Source organism: Vicugna pacos, unplaced genomic scaffold (assembly GCF_048564905.1).
Source record: "Vicugna pacos unplaced genomic scaffold, VicPac4 scaffold_117, whole genome shotgun sequence".
In the NCBI taxonomy this organism is placed as follows: domain Eukaryota; kingdom Metazoa; phylum Chordata; class Mammalia; order Artiodactyla; family Camelidae; genus Vicugna; species Vicugna pacos.
Window position 1 is genome coordinate 189,828 of NW_027328797.1, and position 17,733 is coordinate 207,560.

Sequence of the window (17,733 nt, forward strand, 5' to 3'; positions counted from 1 at the left end):
GGAATTAACATAGTGGATATGTTAAGAAATTCAAAACAGCTGGTATGAAAACAGTGTGAATTGTGTGTGTGTATGTGTGTATATATGTATATATATATATATACACACACACACACATATTAAATGTGTTAACTCATGTGTCCGTGGCTTTGAATAGGGTCTCAAAGCCGTTCACAGTTTTACAGACTTACCTTTTCTTTATTCTAGCTGCAGAGATCCCAAGGACCAGACTGACTATGAGAACAACCCAGCCATGAAGGTGTTCTTGTTCCATTTTGTCAACTACTACTCCACGTGTTTCTACATCACATTCTTTAAGGGCAGATTTGTGACTTATCCATGAGATCTGGTGTATTGGCTGTAAAAATACAGAAATGAAGAGGTGTGAATACAGCTATGTGTTCTGACAATCTAACCTGTTTCAGGTTTTCTCTTAGTTGCCCAATGAAGAGTGTCTTTACTCTCTGCTCCTTAGATTTTTTTAGGCATAAAATAATGACTTTATTTCATGTTAGAACTATCTAAAATTTAAATGAGATTTTCTTTCTAATATTCCAGTGTGACCCATGTGATGTCTCCTTGAACTGATGACACAGCTGACAATAATCATGGGAGGACAGCCCATCTGTAATAACATACAAGAGGTGTTAATTCCGTGAGTACTCAGTCATGTGATCTTGGGTGGGTGAGAATGGCCCACCCACCCACATCATTTTCCTGCATGCCCAACTCTAGAACAGTGGAGACTCTCTGCTTATTAAATCTCTCCAGATAAGATGATCCAGCCAAAAGTATAAACGTACCTGATGTTTAATAACTATGTTTAAATACCTTCCTTTTTATGTTTAACATAAATCCCCAAGTGCTATAGTCTCTGCTTATTAGCCCACCACTGGGGACTGACTGATCAGAGCCCATTGAGAGATGGCCCTTTTTGGGGCCATGAACTTAGTTTTCCCACAATTTCCTGCAAATTTCTCCTCCTTTTATATATGCATTTAAAAATCCATAACAGGAATTTGTTGAGTGCCTAGTATGTGCTAGTCACTGTATTAAATGTTGTACATATATGTATGTGTGTGTGTGTGTGTGTGTGTACAAGTTAATCACCCAAACAATCCTTATTCTTATCTTCCTTTTGCAAATGAAGATCCTGTGGCTTAAAGAGGGTAACTGATATGCCCAAGCTCTCATTGCCAATAAGAGACCACTGTGGGACTCAGATGTAAGACACTATCTCTCTGAATCCATGTTCTTCTAAGAAGAGACTCTCTTAGGGTCCTAAGGCACAGGGTTACATAAAGTTTTAAGAGACACTTGTCTAAAATAATAACAACAGAGGTTTTGACTTACTGTTCTCTTCCTAAAATGAGAAAAGCAGATGTTAGCAAAGGTCACACTGTCCTTTTGATTTTCACATAAGCCCAATCCCACATCAAAGTGGACAGTCCAGTGTTATCTGCAATTTCTGAACATTTCAAGGAGCTTACTCTATTCACTTTCTGTTGCTGTTGTAACAAGTATCCCCAAACGTCATGGTAGTAGGAAGAGAAAAGAAAAAGTCTCTACTAAACAACGCAAATTTAAACTTGTAGTTTTCTTGAATGCAGAAGCCTGCTGAAGTAAAAGTGTTGGCACGGCTCTTTCTGAAGGCCTCAGGGGAACCTGTATCTGACTTTTCTGGATTCCAGAGACCACCTGCGTCTCTTGGCCTGTGACCTCTTTTCTCATTCTCAAGGTCAGCATGGTTGTGTGCCTCTGACTCTGAACCTGTGGTCAGATCTCCTCTCCTCTCTCCCCTCTTCTGCCTCTTTCTTCCTCCTTTAACGACCCTGGTGATTACACTGGGCCCAAATCTATAATCCAGCTGGTCTCTCTTAGAGTCGACTGGTTAGCAACCTTAACCACATCTGCAACCATAGGCCCCCTTTGCCAGGGAATCTGACCTCTTCCTATGTTCTGGGGATAAGGACATAGACATATTGGGGGGGAATATTTTTCTGCCTACCACACTAACCATTTTAAGATAATTTCTGGCTTTGAGTTTCTGTTTTCATGAAACTGTTGAACTCTCTTCTGTCTTGCCTTCCACACCAGCATTCTGCTCCTGGCCAACCTAACTGCAGAGCTCGCCCCTCTCTGTGGTGTCCCCCAAAACCACTTACACAAGCAGGTCTTACTGTTGTTTGGAGAATGGGGGAGAAATTCAAACAACTTGAATTTTGAAATAAAAAACCTCCATCATTTTAAAATCTTCCATGCCACTATAAAAATATTTATTTTTTTAACTTTGCTTTTTAATTTTTAAACTATTTTAAACTTTGTAACTTTTTTAAACTTTATTTTTTCTTATCATCCTTCATTGTAGGCTCCAGAAACCTGCTCTTCTGCCCACCGCATCCAAGTTCCCTTTCATTGTTTCTCCTCCCTTCACTAACCTTCCTTCTCTCTAGCTTATTACCAAGTTTCTGTCCATTCTCTTTATAGGGCAGTTAAATTATTTTTTCTTTCTTTCTTTCTTTCTTTCTGTTTTTGCAGAGTGAACACCTTTGCGTGTCAGTGTGTCCTTCCACATTTCTTCATAATGGCTTCATCTTTCAGCTTCAGTATGGATTACTGGGGTCTGTCTCGAAACAAAGGCATTTCCCTTGTCCCCCAGCTCACCACGCCCCTCAAAAAAAGATTCTGATCTTCGCTGTGAAATGAATCTTCTTTTTCCCTACTGTGCAGTAGACAATCCGTACCCTGAGCTCACAGTCAGATATTTCCAGAGAAGTAAAAGTAGGTCATGTGCAAATAATACTACTTTTCTCTGTGAAAAGAAATACAGCAGATAGAGGAAATACTTAACTCAGATTACTCAAAAGCATTTCCTGAAGGAAATAAGTAAATTATTTAACAATAAATTTTGTTGAATCTGGTTATCTGTGAGCTATTTTTACCAATCAAGGAGGATATATTTCCTAAACTGGTACTGAGCAATTCATGTGAAATGAAACTTGCTCACATGAACTAGTTTAAAGTAAAGGATGCATTATAGTATCTGTGGTCTGTTTATACCTTCGCTTAAATAAGCACATTGTTCTAGGTTCCAGTGAGCTGAACTTTGCCTCCATGTATTTCTACTATGGGCTAAAATATTTAGGGAATTTATTTTGAATTTTGTTTCCCTTTTTTGAAAACCAGGAATTCTGAATTGTAGCCAAGTTCAAGGGTGGCTTGTTTTTTCCTCACTGCCACTTCTCTTTGTATAAGTGCAGTTTCCTTCTTAATTTTTCATATAAAATCCTACCATACCAAAGATCTATCAATTACTCTTGCTGCACCAAAACTATACCCATTCTCAAAAATACATAGGAAGGGAAAAGAAAACTTATCAAAATTAGCTACTATTTTCATGCTATTTGAATATGTCTAAAGGAACATAATGAAATGAATTTCACCATATCTCACCTGCCTCCACCCCCCCAATCCCATGTGGGGTTCTTGAGTAGGATTCTGGGAGCAAATGAAGGAAAGTGATGCCGTGATCCAGGCTCCCTCTGGGGTCTCCCCAGCACTTGGATTGGCACTGGTATAAAGTAGGTCTCAGTCCGAGCCAGCTGAGTGAGTGAGTGACTCACAGGCATCGAATGTGTAAAATCAGTGAATTAACAGCATTCTTTGTAGGACTCAGAGAATAAGCTGAGTGCCCTGTGGCCTTCCCAGCCTCACATACTATTTTGATGTTGGGGTCATTTCTGGGAATGTTATTCTGTACTGGACAAAAGGCTAGTACAATTCCAGGGTTAAGCAACTTTCCTAGGGAAATTTTATGATAAAATATTAAGAAAAATAGTTAAATGCCCCAAATGACATAGCATTGTCCTTTGGTGTTTACATAATGTATGGCTGTAATTTTCTTACTTTATATGTTTTCTACATTTTCCACTATGTGTATGCACTACTATATAATAAGAAAAACAAATGTTTAAAAGAGAAAATCTCTCTTCTCCAGATATGATTTGGTTAGAGGATGAGTCAGATACATATAATAAGAGAATCTTATTTACATGTGTCCATAATTCACTCTTTAAATTCAGGAACAGGAAACTCAGGAATGAAATAGATTAAGAGAATCAAAGATACTTGTATTCAAGATTAGCAAGTAGGAGTGTCCTCAACAGAAATGGTGATAATCAATAATGCAGGGATTAAATGTGATAATGAAGGTGCAAAGACAACATGAAGTAGAAAATGCCACGTGGCAAGCACAGAGTAAAGGGCAATTTACTATGATTATGCCAATATGTGTGGTCAATTCCCAAGCAAATGATTGTGTAACCCCTGCTAGAGGGAGAAAGCTTCCAGCCTTGGCAGGAGAGGGGGGAGGATCCAGTGTCTGTATTTTCTAAAATGTCTACAGTTGCTTCTCATGTGCAAATTGATATCCCTGCACGAGAACCATAACCCAACAGAAAACCCAAAAGACCGAGGACAATGATGGGTGGACGACAGCCCAAGCTTTTCTGCCACAGATGAGTGGTTCCACTCAGGAAGACTGAGCAAGAGGCTCAGAGTCTTAGCTAAGGACAAGCAAGTCGGGACTTCTAATACGACCTAATGCCATCGACAGGGGAGGGCATTTCAGCACAAGAAGGGAGCGCCAGGTGATTTAACATGGAAGTTTCACCCTGGATCCATACAGTGATGGATTTGGGTCCCGGAGGGTAAAAGCCCTGCTTCCCTGTGGCATGGACCGGATTCCACAAATGCTGAGACAGGAAGTATGAGGCAGAGAAAAATTCCCCCAGGAGAATCCCGAGTCTGGGTGCCAGGGAGGGTGATGGACGAGCGTAGTCCCAGCGCCACCCGCACCGCAGGGCTCCGAGTGGCTGTGGAGCTGCGCGCCCCCGGCCGGACCTCAGACCTGCCTGCAGCGCTCCGGGCTGTGGCCTGGGGAGCGGCTTCAGCAGGAGGCTGGCCCCGTCATTCTCGTAGGTGCTGCAGTGACCCCCACCCCTGTGGCCACGGTGATCCCAAGCCAAGGGTCTAAGTGACTTCAACCCTATTTACAGGTGGCCACAGCCGGATAGCCAGTGCTGCTCAAAAGGAAGATCCCACATGGGGTTTTGCTGTGTCAGGGGGGTTGCTAATACCTGGCCTGCTTTGAATCGTTTCATCGTGACAGCAGTCTGGGCAGTGGAAGTTTCATCTCTCAATTTTATTTCAACTTTTTTTGTTGAAAGTATAGTTGGTTTACAATATTGTGTTAATTCTTGGTGTACAGCATAGTGGCTCATATATATATATATATTCCTTGTCATATACTTTTCCACTAAAGGCTATTAAAAGTTATTGAGTGTAGTTCCCTGTGCTATACAGAAGGATCTTGTTCTTTGAAACAAAAATTACTAAACAAAGTAACAAAGTAAGCAGACTAAACCTAGCCATGTATATGACACAGCTGAGTTTATCTAAGGATTTAAATGTGGTTTTGATCTCCAGGATCTCTTTATCCAAGTATCATATGTACAGTGCCTGTGGAACACTTCTCAGAAAAATGTTCTAAAATCATAATATATAGAGAATAAAGAAGAAAGATAATTATACTGAAAAGCAGATATCAAAATATAGAAATGGGCATTTGTGATACAGTAATATCTGAAATATTGGAAGAACGTGTTGAATAAGAGGATCCTGTGGTGAGTCTACTAACCGCAACATTCTGCCATAGCAGTGAGTGTAAATCATCTTCTGAGATCTGCAACAATTGCATTTTGAATGTAAATAAAGTTAAATAACAAATAAGCCATGAAGTGTGGATTCAGATTCAGGGGTATCTCGAGTCCATATCCCCAGCATTTCCCAGGGCTCCCTGCTCTTCCCCTAATGTCATTGAAAGAATTGGGGAACGTTTGTGAAGCGAAGGGCATGTTCCATTGCAAAGAAATCTCGTAGCAAACCTGGGAGCATGGCCAGTGAAAGGTTAATGCTGAAATTAGAGGCCGTGGGAAACCAAGCAGAGGCAGCTCTTTACAAGTCACATCATATGCTCTGTGTGTGTCTACGTGTGTATGCATACAGACGTGTGGGCATGTATGATGTATACACCTGCCTTTCGTGTGAAGCCGCCTCACTGTCCAAATTTGAAATACATCCAAACGTGCAGTGCAGTCAGCCGAAACTCAGCCAGATGCTAAGTTGTCTGTTGTTGCTCTGTCTCTTCTGCTGAACTCCACGAGTAAACCACGCGCCAGCTGTTGCTTTCAGGGACAACAGCTCTGTAGGCTACAGGTCCATGCCTTGTTTCACTGCCAACTCTGATTTCCTTTCAGGATAAATTGCCATTTGAAAAGGGGGAAGCATTCAGTTGGCCCACAAGCCTCTGAGTGAGGAAAAAACATAACTTTAGAGACAGCTCTGTGGGACAGCATCCAGAAGGGGACAGAGCATTGGGCTGGGAGTCGAGGCTGTGTTTCTTTCAAGCTCTGCACTGAATTTGAGGTGGCATGTCACTTCTTTGTCCCTTGATTTGTTCAGCTTGTATTAGGGTCTTGGACCTGTTCTATCCAACATTAGAGTATCACATTTTTGCTCGGTGACCCTCCATGGCTCCGCAATTCCTTCAAAGGGAAAAATGCCCACATCCTCACGGCAGCCTCTAAGGCTCCACCCCCAAAACCACCACTTATTTCCTATTCACTGTGGCCCACACCAGTCTCCATGCTGTCTGTCCAGCGTGAGGGACCTCCAGGCCTGTGATCACTGTTTCCTCTGCCCCTCCTCTGCCCACCCCTTTGCTTCAGTCTTTGCCTTATTCAAAGGTCACTGCCCCATCCCCACTCCTCCCTAGCACACATTCTTTGCTCTCCTTTATTTTCCTCCACAGCACTTATCACCAGCTCACAGAACCTGTATTTCTTTCTTTTACTTATTTTCTCTGACGACTTTCAGACTGGAAAGGCCATGGTGGATAATAGGAGAGAAGTGGGGGTAAAAAAGACAAATGAGGGAAGGCATCTTCTAAAAGCTAAAATGAACACCTGAAAAGGAGGTAGGAGATAAAGTAGTAGTAGTCGTTACAATTTTGGTAAACCCAAGGCACGTAGTCAGGACTAGTTTTCACAATATTTGAGGGTAGGGAGGCAGCAATAAAAAGAAATTTATCCTGAAAACAAGAAATTAAATTCTTGGGAAGATGATGTGTTCAGCTTGAGATATCAGTAATACCTTTATGACCTTGGTCTGATAATATCCTGCCTTATAATTTGATCTGTTTGACAGCTGGATCATGAATCTAATGATGCCACAGTTTTGGGAGCAGAACAGACCAACCCACGATGGGAACGGGAAAACCATCTGTATCCCATGGGCAAACTGGGGTTATTTTATGAATACCCTGAAATGAGTAAGTCATCAATGGAGATTTCTGTGCTGTCGGTTATACTAGAGTATGCTTTGGGTCTCAGAAGCATTGGTTACCGAGCCAAACAATGTCCTAGCATACTGAAACGGAGCCCGCTTTTCTCGATTAGATGCAATTATGCAGTCAGGCTTTCAAATAGGGTGCCTGTGTGTATCTTTGTCAATATTTATGTTGCACAAAGCTGAAGATTTACTGCCAAGGAATGAAATGGAATACTCATTCAGATACGTCTCCTCCATTGATTCTCAGATCCTTCTGGTCATGTCGTCTAAGGATGAACTCAGAACCGTTACTAGATGTGACTCAGCTCAGGCTGTAGCCCGTGTGGCACAGCTGTTGGCTGATATCCTTCTAAATAGAGTCATGTGAGCCAGCCAGCCTGTGCAGAAAGCCCGCAAGCACATCCTGCCTCATTGCAGCAAGGTTCACAGGGTCACCCCTTCCACATCTCACACCTGCCTTTGATATTGTTCCTATTTCTTCTGGCTGATGGTTTCTGCCTGATTCCTTGAGTGACATCATGTCACATCACTGGCTTGAATTCAGGATGAATTTGCTGATCTGGAGTATCGGTAGAACACAGATCCCCTCCTTCTCCAATGACTTTGTCCATTTCTGTACATTTGCTTGGGCTCTGTTCCTCTTTGGTTGAACTTGGTTTTGAGCTCTCAGTTGCCTTTAAATTGTTGAATCTCAAAATAGATTTCCATAGGAAACGTTATCTTTTCTATTATGCATGGCGCACTTTTATCTACTAGAAGGCTGATGATGTGCACGTTTTTTATCTGAGCCCTTTCAGCTCACCACTGCCTTGAAGTAGTTTTTTTTTAAGCTTAGGAGACAGGAAAGGATTTTTGTCAGTAGGCTTTGCATTTATGCATGCAGGTTCTTGTTGGCAAAGGCACCCCTTTGTGCTTCCTGTTTATAAGTCTACAGATGGAGTTTTCTTTTTCCTAAATTACATTCTTTATATAAAATAATTGCTTTTAACAATATACATTATACATAGAAATGCATCTGGTTCCCTCGGTGAATGAAAGGTCATCTTGTGGCATCTTCAGTCAGCTATGCTTTGTGGCCTGGTGTCTGATTTGAGTTTCATCTTTGCTTTTGTTGTGTTTAGTGACCAGGTTCCATTAAGGGTGCAGCTGCTGTCCCTGGTGTAGTAATTATGTTCGTTTATTCTTCTTATTTTCAAAAGGACTTTAAACCAATGACCTGTTATTCCAAAATGAGTCATAATTGTAAATATGTCTTATTGGGGCTATTATCAGTATTAATAATAGCAACAACATTCTGGGGGCAGCATATCATTAGGTATTTTAACACATACAAAAAAAGCCTTGGAAAAAAGTTATTCTAATTAAGTCAAATAAATGTCATGAAAGGAAAAGTTGTACGCTTTTGGGAGAAATTGATAAGGCTTTTAGAAATTTATAGTCTCATTAAAATATCAATTAAATAATTCAGCCTAACTCTACCCTACATAACAGGATGGAGTAACAGCTATTCTAGAGAGATTGTTCAGATTTATTCGTTTTCCTATTATCTAAATAATCCCTGATGAATTAGAAAATTCAATCCATTTCTGAGAGTAGGCAGTCTGTTATTCTGTATTCAACGCTGGAGTGAAACTTATTTTGTGTTCTTTTCATTCATGGGAGATAGAATTTCCAAGTGCTTTTTGAATTATTTTTGTTCCTCTAAAATAAATTGCCTTTGGTGGTGATCTCCTGACCTCAATTTCCTCCTCCCAGTTTTCCCCATGATCATTAATGACACCCCACCTGCCTTTTTAGTTATGCCTCTTAGCTGCTGAAGGGGAACAGCTACTGACAGATGACCCTGGAGCCCTCCATCTGTGCTTCGTTAGGCCTTGCACCCAGCCACCAACCTTAGTCTCCTTCGCCTGAATTATATTTCTCTGCTTTTCTGCCTGGAAGGACACTTGCCAAGCCTTGGCAGGGACCCCTCCACTATTTAGAGATTATCTGCTCTCCTGTCTAGGCATGAATTGCACTTGATTCTTGTCTTGATGGTGTGTGATCGTGTCCATGTCCATTGTACTCCCCGACTGGACTGATCCTGTCGGAGGCAGTAGTCAGGCTTTTCATCTTCCCGTCCATGTCTGGAGCACCACAGCCTGGACCCTGGTTCTCCTACTTGTTTAAGTGACTTGAGCTTGGAGTTTCAACACACTCAAATAAAACTGTTAGATGAGGTGGCGGTAACATTGCCCCCAATGCCCCCACAAAGTTCTATATGACATATGGTTTTTTTCTGAGTGAAATTTCTCTTTTATTTGTTTTCATGAATTCCCCACTGTCCTTTGAGATTATTAGAGTAACCCTGAGTTGTTAACCACAATATCTCTCCCCCCACCAGCGAATGATCCTGCTGCCTGAGAACTCAGACATGGGACATAAGAGAAATTATCTATCAGTCTTAAAATCTGGAAGCCATAAGATACCGTTTTGTACTTAGAGCACCCACAGCACAAACACCAGTCTCTCAAGAATTTGACGCTGCCTTCCCAGAGGGCAGGTGCCATAAGTGAAATGCTGTGAGGGATGAAGTGAGAGCTCTTCATCTCTGGTACTGCCTTTTCCACCCTTGCTTTGTTAACTTGATTTCCCCTTCATATATTATGTTCTCCATTTAATTTACTGCATTTAATATCAGTTGTTCTTCAACATCTCCTTGCACCCGCCCCCTCCATTCCCTCTCTCTCCAGTGCTCTCCCACCCACGCCTATCCTGCGCTCTCCAGGACCAGGCCTGTCTCCCCCACGCCCTCACCACTGTTCTGTCTGCCCACCACCTGCACTCACATTTCCTTAACTCCGCAGAATGAACTTCCCAAAATGGCAGCTGAGTAACTGGGGGCGATTTTAGAACTCTCATCTCTTTACTGATTCATTCATTTATCCAACCAACAAGCATTGAGCACTGCTATGCCAAACACTGTATCACCTGCTGGGGAGACCAAAACAGGTAAGACTTGGTGTCTGCATTCCCCAGGCTAGGCGAGGCATGGCGAGTAGTTGATGGATTGCTAAGCAGGTGAACACAAATTGGACTTCCTAGAGCTGGAAATATTTGAACTGAATCTTGAAAGGTGAAAGGACGTTAGCTCTCTATTTTGTGGTAGAGGGAGTGGACACTTCATGCAGAGAGGTGGAGACATATATGTGTACACAGCATGAAGCGGCTTGGCCAGACTGAAGAACAACAAGTAGGGCTAGAACAAAGGATCCATAGGTGGGAATGTCAGGTGCACAAGGCCTCTGTCACGATGGGCCTTGTGTGCTTAGACTTCAATGTATCCTTAAGGAAGCAGGGATATATTGGATTATTTGTAAGTAAGAGAATTGCATAATGTTTATGTTGCAGAATATCTGGTTATTCTGGCAGCAGAATGGAAGATACTATTTTAGGGGGAGAGGCCCATATTTTGGGGGGAAAGGATATTTCGGGGACCAACGCAGGTAACCCAGACAACAAATGGCACACGCCTGCTGAGAGGCCGTGGGCAGAAAGAGAGAGACATGGGCGGCAGAAGTGGTGACTGCTGCAGTGGGGATTGGAGGGCCGGGGCGGCGGGCCGCAGAGCTGCTGAGGTGACTTTCCAGTGACCCATCCGGAGAGCAGATCTGGAGGGGGAGTGTAAGGAGAGGAGCTGGTTTCGAGGAGATGGTTCTGTGTGTGTCATTTTGAGTGCGAAGTGTCTATGGGACATATAAGGAGTGATGTCCGTTGTTAAGCTGGATTCACCAGTCAGGAGCTCAGAGGAGCTGTGGGTGAGGCCATGGGGGCGATTCAGTCCTGCCAGGTGGAGGACTGAAGACGAGGCCCTGGGGAAAAGGGCCATGTACATGGCAAATGGGAGAAGAGAGGTCCACCAAGAGAAAGAAGAATAGCAGTGCAGTTGAGAGAAAACGATTTGAGGCAACACAGAGAAGGCTGTAACCTGGCTTAAGAGGAATTTGAACACTGACTAAAGGGAGCGAAGTGAGAAAGGGGGGGTGTGTGGGGCATAAAAGCAAGGGCTAAAGCCCACCTTTAATTGTCTAAACTGAGGAAAAGGCGGAGTTGGACTACACTAATGTAGCCTTTAAAAAACAGATCTGTGTGTATCTGTGTGTGTGCATATGTGCACACACACTTTTCTGCCTGGGCTTTTAAAATTTATTTAAGTAAAACAAAAATTAAGGGGGGAAAATGTTCCACTGAAAGGAAAATATTTGTCCACGGCAAAAGCTACCTGGTAATCAAATAAACAGGAGCTGAGAATGCCCACTGGTTTGAAACACGCAGCCACCGGCAGTGCAACTCCTGTATCAGTGCCGTGGTGGGGCTGTGGGGGATGCAGGGCTCTGAGCCCTGGAGGAGTCATCAGCGCAGGCACTTCTCCAAGAAACTGGACTTTAAAGGGAAGAAGAAAGTATAGAAAGTATCAGAGAGCAATACAGGTCCGTGAGAGAGGGTTGGGAGAGGGTCAGCTTTGTTTTACAGGGGGCGTTTCTGGCCTTGCTGAGTTGCTAGGCCTTTGCTCTTGTTGGTCTTTGTTCCAAAAGCTTTTTAGAAAGTTCTTCTCGCTTGAATATCTGAACAGATTAAATCATGTTGGGTTATTTCTAGTGTTTTATTTTTAATTAAAAATTTTCTGGAATTTATTTTAATGTCAAAATTGAGGACAGTGTACCAGGCCTTCTAATGATTTAGCTAATTACACCAGTACCTGAATCCACTGATTTTAAGTGTCAGTTTTATAATATTTCTAAAATCTCTTAAATATCCACGTCTATTCTTGAAATGTGTTCTATTTCATTCATTCTCTCAGTGCACTATTTCTATACTGTTTCCATGACCATAGATTAATATCTCCTACAGTTGGTCCTATTTTATCCTTTTCCAGAATGTCCCTAATATTACAAATTCAAACATCCCTCCTCATTATTTTATTTGTATATTTGTGTATATTTCTGGAAGAAATTTAGGATCACCTTTCAGAATTTTTTCTTAAATCCATTCAGGATTATTAACTAAATTTGCATTCAGATACTAAATTTATTTTGGAGAAAAAATGTTCAAGTCCCCCAAATTTGAGTCTGCCAACTGAAGAGGATGGTGCATTCTACTGTTCATTCAATTATCATTTTTTTCTCTTTTTAAGTCATTTATCAGAATCATTTTAACATTTTTCATTAATTTATTTCTGAATAGTCTGTGCCTTTGTTGTCATTATAAATGATATCTTTTCTGGGTTTGAAGAGGGATGATTGCTAATGAAGTCTTAATTTCTAGTTTCTCTTGAATAAGAAAGGGATCTGACAGTGTGGGGCCCTCTTTCCAATATGGTGACTGTGAGCAGTGCATTTCATTAAGATGTCCACTTGCCAATTTGCCAGTGGCTGCACCCACTCCACATATTTCTGCTACTTACCTGCCCCCTGTAGGCAGATGTGTTCATGTAGGGTTAGGTGGGTTATGGAAACATATACTGATATCACTGCTGCCACGCTGCTGACCCTGTGGCATCACTAACTCTGGTTCTTTCTCTGTGACCTCCCTGAATATGACAGCTCCTTTTAGGCTGTGGACATGAGACTTCTTTCCAGCACTGTCAGTTTTTCTGCAACACACCCCTGCCTCTCAGGTCAGAAGCAAATGTCAGCTCCTCCTACTCATCCACCCAATCCACTGTCTTGCCATTCCTGGCCAGAGTGGTCCCTATCCCTTGACTGAGCAGTAACACTGAAGGGACTACAAACTTGCCTCTCATCCACTGTCTTAGTTACATACCTGTGCTAGTTTACTTAAAAGTCTGCCAGTTAGGGTCTAAAAGTCTTTTAGATCTCTGGCCTTATCATTTCTAACTGCTCCCCCACCCCATGGAACAGCTTACCGCAGATCTCTGCTGCCCCATCTGTAGCAATGTCCTGTAAATTACAGACAGAGAGAAAAGAACTTCTAAGCCACCACCATAACTTTGACTTCCTGTGACCACACAGACCATAGAAATATCAAGATAAAAATTCCTGAAGAAGGATATTTTGCTTAGGAAGACACTTTAATTGCATACCTTTCTGTGACTTGTAATAACTTCATAGACTCTCTGAATGTGCTGCACTCACCTTCCCAGACTCAAGGGAGCTTGCTCACTTGCCTATTTTCAGTGCATTTCCTCCAACACTCTCTATGCAGAGCTTTCCCAAAAGTACATTCCTTATTCCTTTTTAAATTCTTATATACAACCACAGTATTCTTTTTCTTAATCCTCAATGACAAATCATCTTCCAAGATTGTATTATCAACACTGAGAGTGAATAATATGCTTCAAGATTCCCAAGTTTATTACCAGCAAATAACTATGATTGGTTGAAGATTTTTAAGTATGTTATTCCTACTAAGGTTATATACGTGAAAGAAACAGTTTGTAATGAGTCTTCTTCCGAGAGATTTTATATTTGCCTTTTGTTTGGATTCTTTCACTGTTGAATAATATTATTACCATGAATGTCTTTTCTCTTTGGGATTTAGTTCACCATTTGCCCCTCTCTCTTTACAGGAGTAGAGGAATTGTTGTTGTCCTTCCATCCATCCACCACTCCATGTTGTGTGTCCATTCCTTTAACAGGTATTCAGTTTGGGTTCACCACCTTATCTGTGGCCTCTTTCCAGTGGCCCCTCCGTTGGCTCTGGAGAACAATATATTGCAAATCAGAGTGGGTATGTGGAAACTTGACTATCCAGTATAGACGCATGGTGCCAGAAAAAGCCCAGGACATTGCAGCGTGGCAGCCCACCATGCAAGGAACAGCAATTCTGGCTGTGGTGGACCAATGTGAGTAAAAAGGCTTCATGGGCTGAAGACTTTGAAAAGTCCAAACATGCATTGGCATTGCTTCCTAAGGAATCCAATGTTGGGTATTGTTTAATATGAGAGGGAGATGCTAACACTATCATTGCTATAAACAACATATTTGTTGTAACTGTAATTGTTATTATTTTAATATATTTTCTTTATAATTTTTATTTGTGACTTACAAGAGCTCTTACAGAGGCAGTTGTTAAGAAGCGTGGCCATTATACTGTTGCTGAAGTGTTAATTCAGTAGAAGCATGGTAATAGTATTAATAAGTACTCACTTCATTTGATCCTCACATGGCTCTAAAGGTTACCCAGCAGTGCTTGTATAATGGAGATAGAAATCCATCCATTTAAGTGTTTGCAGAAACTAAAATAAGAGCAGTCATTCCACCGTATTTTACCATATATTCCAGACTATCATTTTAAAGTAGGAACTACCTGATGAGGCCATAAAAACCCTTTGTGAATACCCAATCATTCATTACATTCCTGGACCCTGGGGCAGAGGTTCTTCTAGAAGGTGGTCCCATCTCTCCTCCCCACCCCACTCTTGGGCTTTGCTACCCACTGTTGGTCATTAGCTAAGCATCCTCATGTCCTGCATGTGTCTGAGCTGTGAGGGAACAGACCTCAGCTCTTTACAAACTGTAGTGACTTTGACCAGTCTGAACAGTCTTTCTCCTTCCCTGCCCACTCCCACACAGGGCAACAGGGGGCTCACAACCACAGCGATTCCCATGCCAGCCCATTAGGGAGCCTTCTTCCCTAGAAATGTTCTTACAACCAGGGCTGTTTCCTCCCTTACTTCACTGACCGTTTCACTCCCAGCTTACAGTCCCCAACAAAATTCTATCCCAGTTTGAATTCCTTAATCAAGTCATATTTATGCTAAGTCCATGGCACTTTCCCATGAACACTCATAGAAACAGAACAGGGCCTGGCAGTGGCTGTGGGCCAGGTTCCTGAGTGAGGGGACTTGCTGGGCCCTTCAGGTTCTGTAGTCTGGCCCAAGCTTAGCTCCCGGCATGGCATCTTCCCATCTGCATGATTTCGGGCAAGGTTTCAACACTTTAGAGCTTCATTTTATCTCTGCTTCATATTTTAAGACAGTTATGTACCAAAAAGTGTGCTTAGGGAATTCAGTGAGTCAATGAATGGATGTCACATAAGATGGTCCTCAGGGAAGGTTAGTTATTTTCATTATGCACCATCGATAAAATTGGCTGCACAGACTTGGCCAGGTATCACAGCTACAGGCACAAGAATTTGACAGTGTGTCACTGTGGATCATAGTCACTATTTTACACAGTAAAACAGCTACCTGAGACCACCCAGCTGTCAGCCCACCCGACTCCCCACCCCACGATCCCTGAATTTATCTGATTTGCTTGCTACCCCTACTTTTTGGAGAAAGTTGGCAAATCACACACAGTCAATGACTGCTAGGTTATGTCCATTCCCATTCACTCAATTTGCCCCATTTTCAGTATCCACTGTGCTGCAAAACATAGACTAATATTCAGAATATGACAGCAAGGCCTTTCCCATTCCACAGTCAGAGAAGCATAAATCTGTCATGTTTAATATGGCATATGACACTAAGCAAGGCAGGAAAACAGGCTCCTGTGCTTTAAGAACATTTTTAATAATGACGTTTGAAACTAAAAGTGTTTTTGTTTGACCTTCAGCAAAGCAGAAAATTCAATTGACTCCTATTACCCATTCCTCAGATGTCCTGATTTGATTGTATTAGGCACTTTTTCCTCATCTCCCCAGCATGACTTTGCTCCATCAGCACAGATGGAGTGTCTCCAAGGCTGCTCCGTGTGCATGGGCGTGTGTGTGCACACATGTGCCCCCACTGGTTGGTGCCACTGATTCATATCCAGGGGTTGTTCTGTCTTATAACTCAGGCATTGCTTTATTATATCCTAGAAAACTGCTTTTAGATCTTTGATTGAACTATAGACCATCCTCTTGCCCACATTAGGAAGTGACGTCTTCCAAGACACAGGTCCTCTGTGCTTGTATTTATGTATAAATAAGAATTAAATATGCATGTCATCCCCTCATTTATTTAATTTGTGCCTTCCCAATTGAATGTGCACAGTAAGGGCTAACTCCATAACAGGAGAACTTTTAGGAAGAAAGAAGAAGGAATTAGCCACAAGGGAGAAGAGAGGACATCAAGCAGGCGTTTGGTATAAAATCATTTACTCTAAATCTGCTCTGGCTCAATAAATAAGTGGAATTGACATTGTTGTATCATGCCAGAGCATCTGCTGTTGAAGACCGATTTTAATTTACTTTGATATAACTGGAAAATTGTGTTGGAACAACATGGGAAATGAAGCACACTGCATCAATCTGTACTCCTGAAGTGTGTCTCACAGCTACTTAGTTTTGAGGAAAAGTATCTTGTCTGGAGACAATAGAATTATTTTCATTGTTGGAATTTTTCTGGCTTCCAGAAGCACATCTGCAGGTGATTCTGTAAAAGTCTAGATTTGACTTAAATAGCAGGAAATTTTAGCCTATTGAAATCAGGAGAAGTGAAATATTTTTGCCTACCACCACCACCACCACCAGGCAAGCACGTGTACACCCAGAGAGATTTCACATCAGACGGAATGACAAAGCTGGTTCTATTACCGAGGCCAAACTTTTTCTGCTCGCTACACAACAGTGATACAAAAATAAATCAGGAGACAAGGTTTTGGAGCAAGGTATAGTAACTTTATTCAGAAAGCTGGCAGACCAAGAAGATGGGGGACTAATGTCCTGGAGAATCATCTTGCCCAAGTCAGAATTCAGGCCCCTTTTAAGCTAAAAAGGGGAGGGAGTGTGGTTGGCTGTGCAAACTTCTTGCTGCAGGCATTCTTTGTTCTTGCAGTCATCCATGTGGGTCAGGCTGTGGTGTCCCTTTAAACCTCCAACAAAACAAAGGTTATTCTCTATTTTGCAACTTGCCATCCTTGCATAAGTGCAGAAGTGCTAACATCATTAAAGGTCAGAGCCCCGAGAATAGGCTTTCCTGTAGGTTTTAGGCTAAAGGCAACGTTGTTTTACAAAAGGTGCAGAGCCAGCAAGTTTAAGCCTGGAAAACAGGGCACAGTGCTTCAAACTAAAGGAACAGATCCAATGTGGTGTCAGATTTGTTCTCTATTACAGTTCGATTTAGGGGAAATTTTGCAGTAGAAAGTCCCCTCAGTTTTTTTTCTTGCTTTACCTGACATCTTGTTTGTTGGCTTGTGGTCTCATGGTGTCTAAACCGTATGTTCAGATGAATAATATTAAAATCATATGGTGCAGAAAACATATCTGTTCCGCTTCAAAAAATGACTAAAACATTTAGCTTTGTTTATTCCCATAGAATTTGGATTGAATCAATTCTCGACTTTCTTCTTCCTTCAAACCAGTATTTTATTGGAGGGTTTAAAGCCCAAATTAAAG

General features: G+C 41.9%; 1 long non-coding RNA gene across 1 annotated transcript; it reads left to right on the forward strand.

Annotated features, from left to right (window-relative positions):
* Positions 1-236: 236 nt before the first annotated feature.
* On the forward strand, positions 237-14,296 carry LOC140694994 (uncharacterized). Its single transcript, XR_012070650.1, has 4 exons — positions 237-382; positions 559-655; positions 7,267-7,390; positions 14,048-14,296. It is a non-coding gene; the product is annotated as an uncharacterized lncRNA (long non-coding RNA).
* The last annotated feature ends 3,437 nt before the right edge of the window (positions 14,297-17,733 follow it).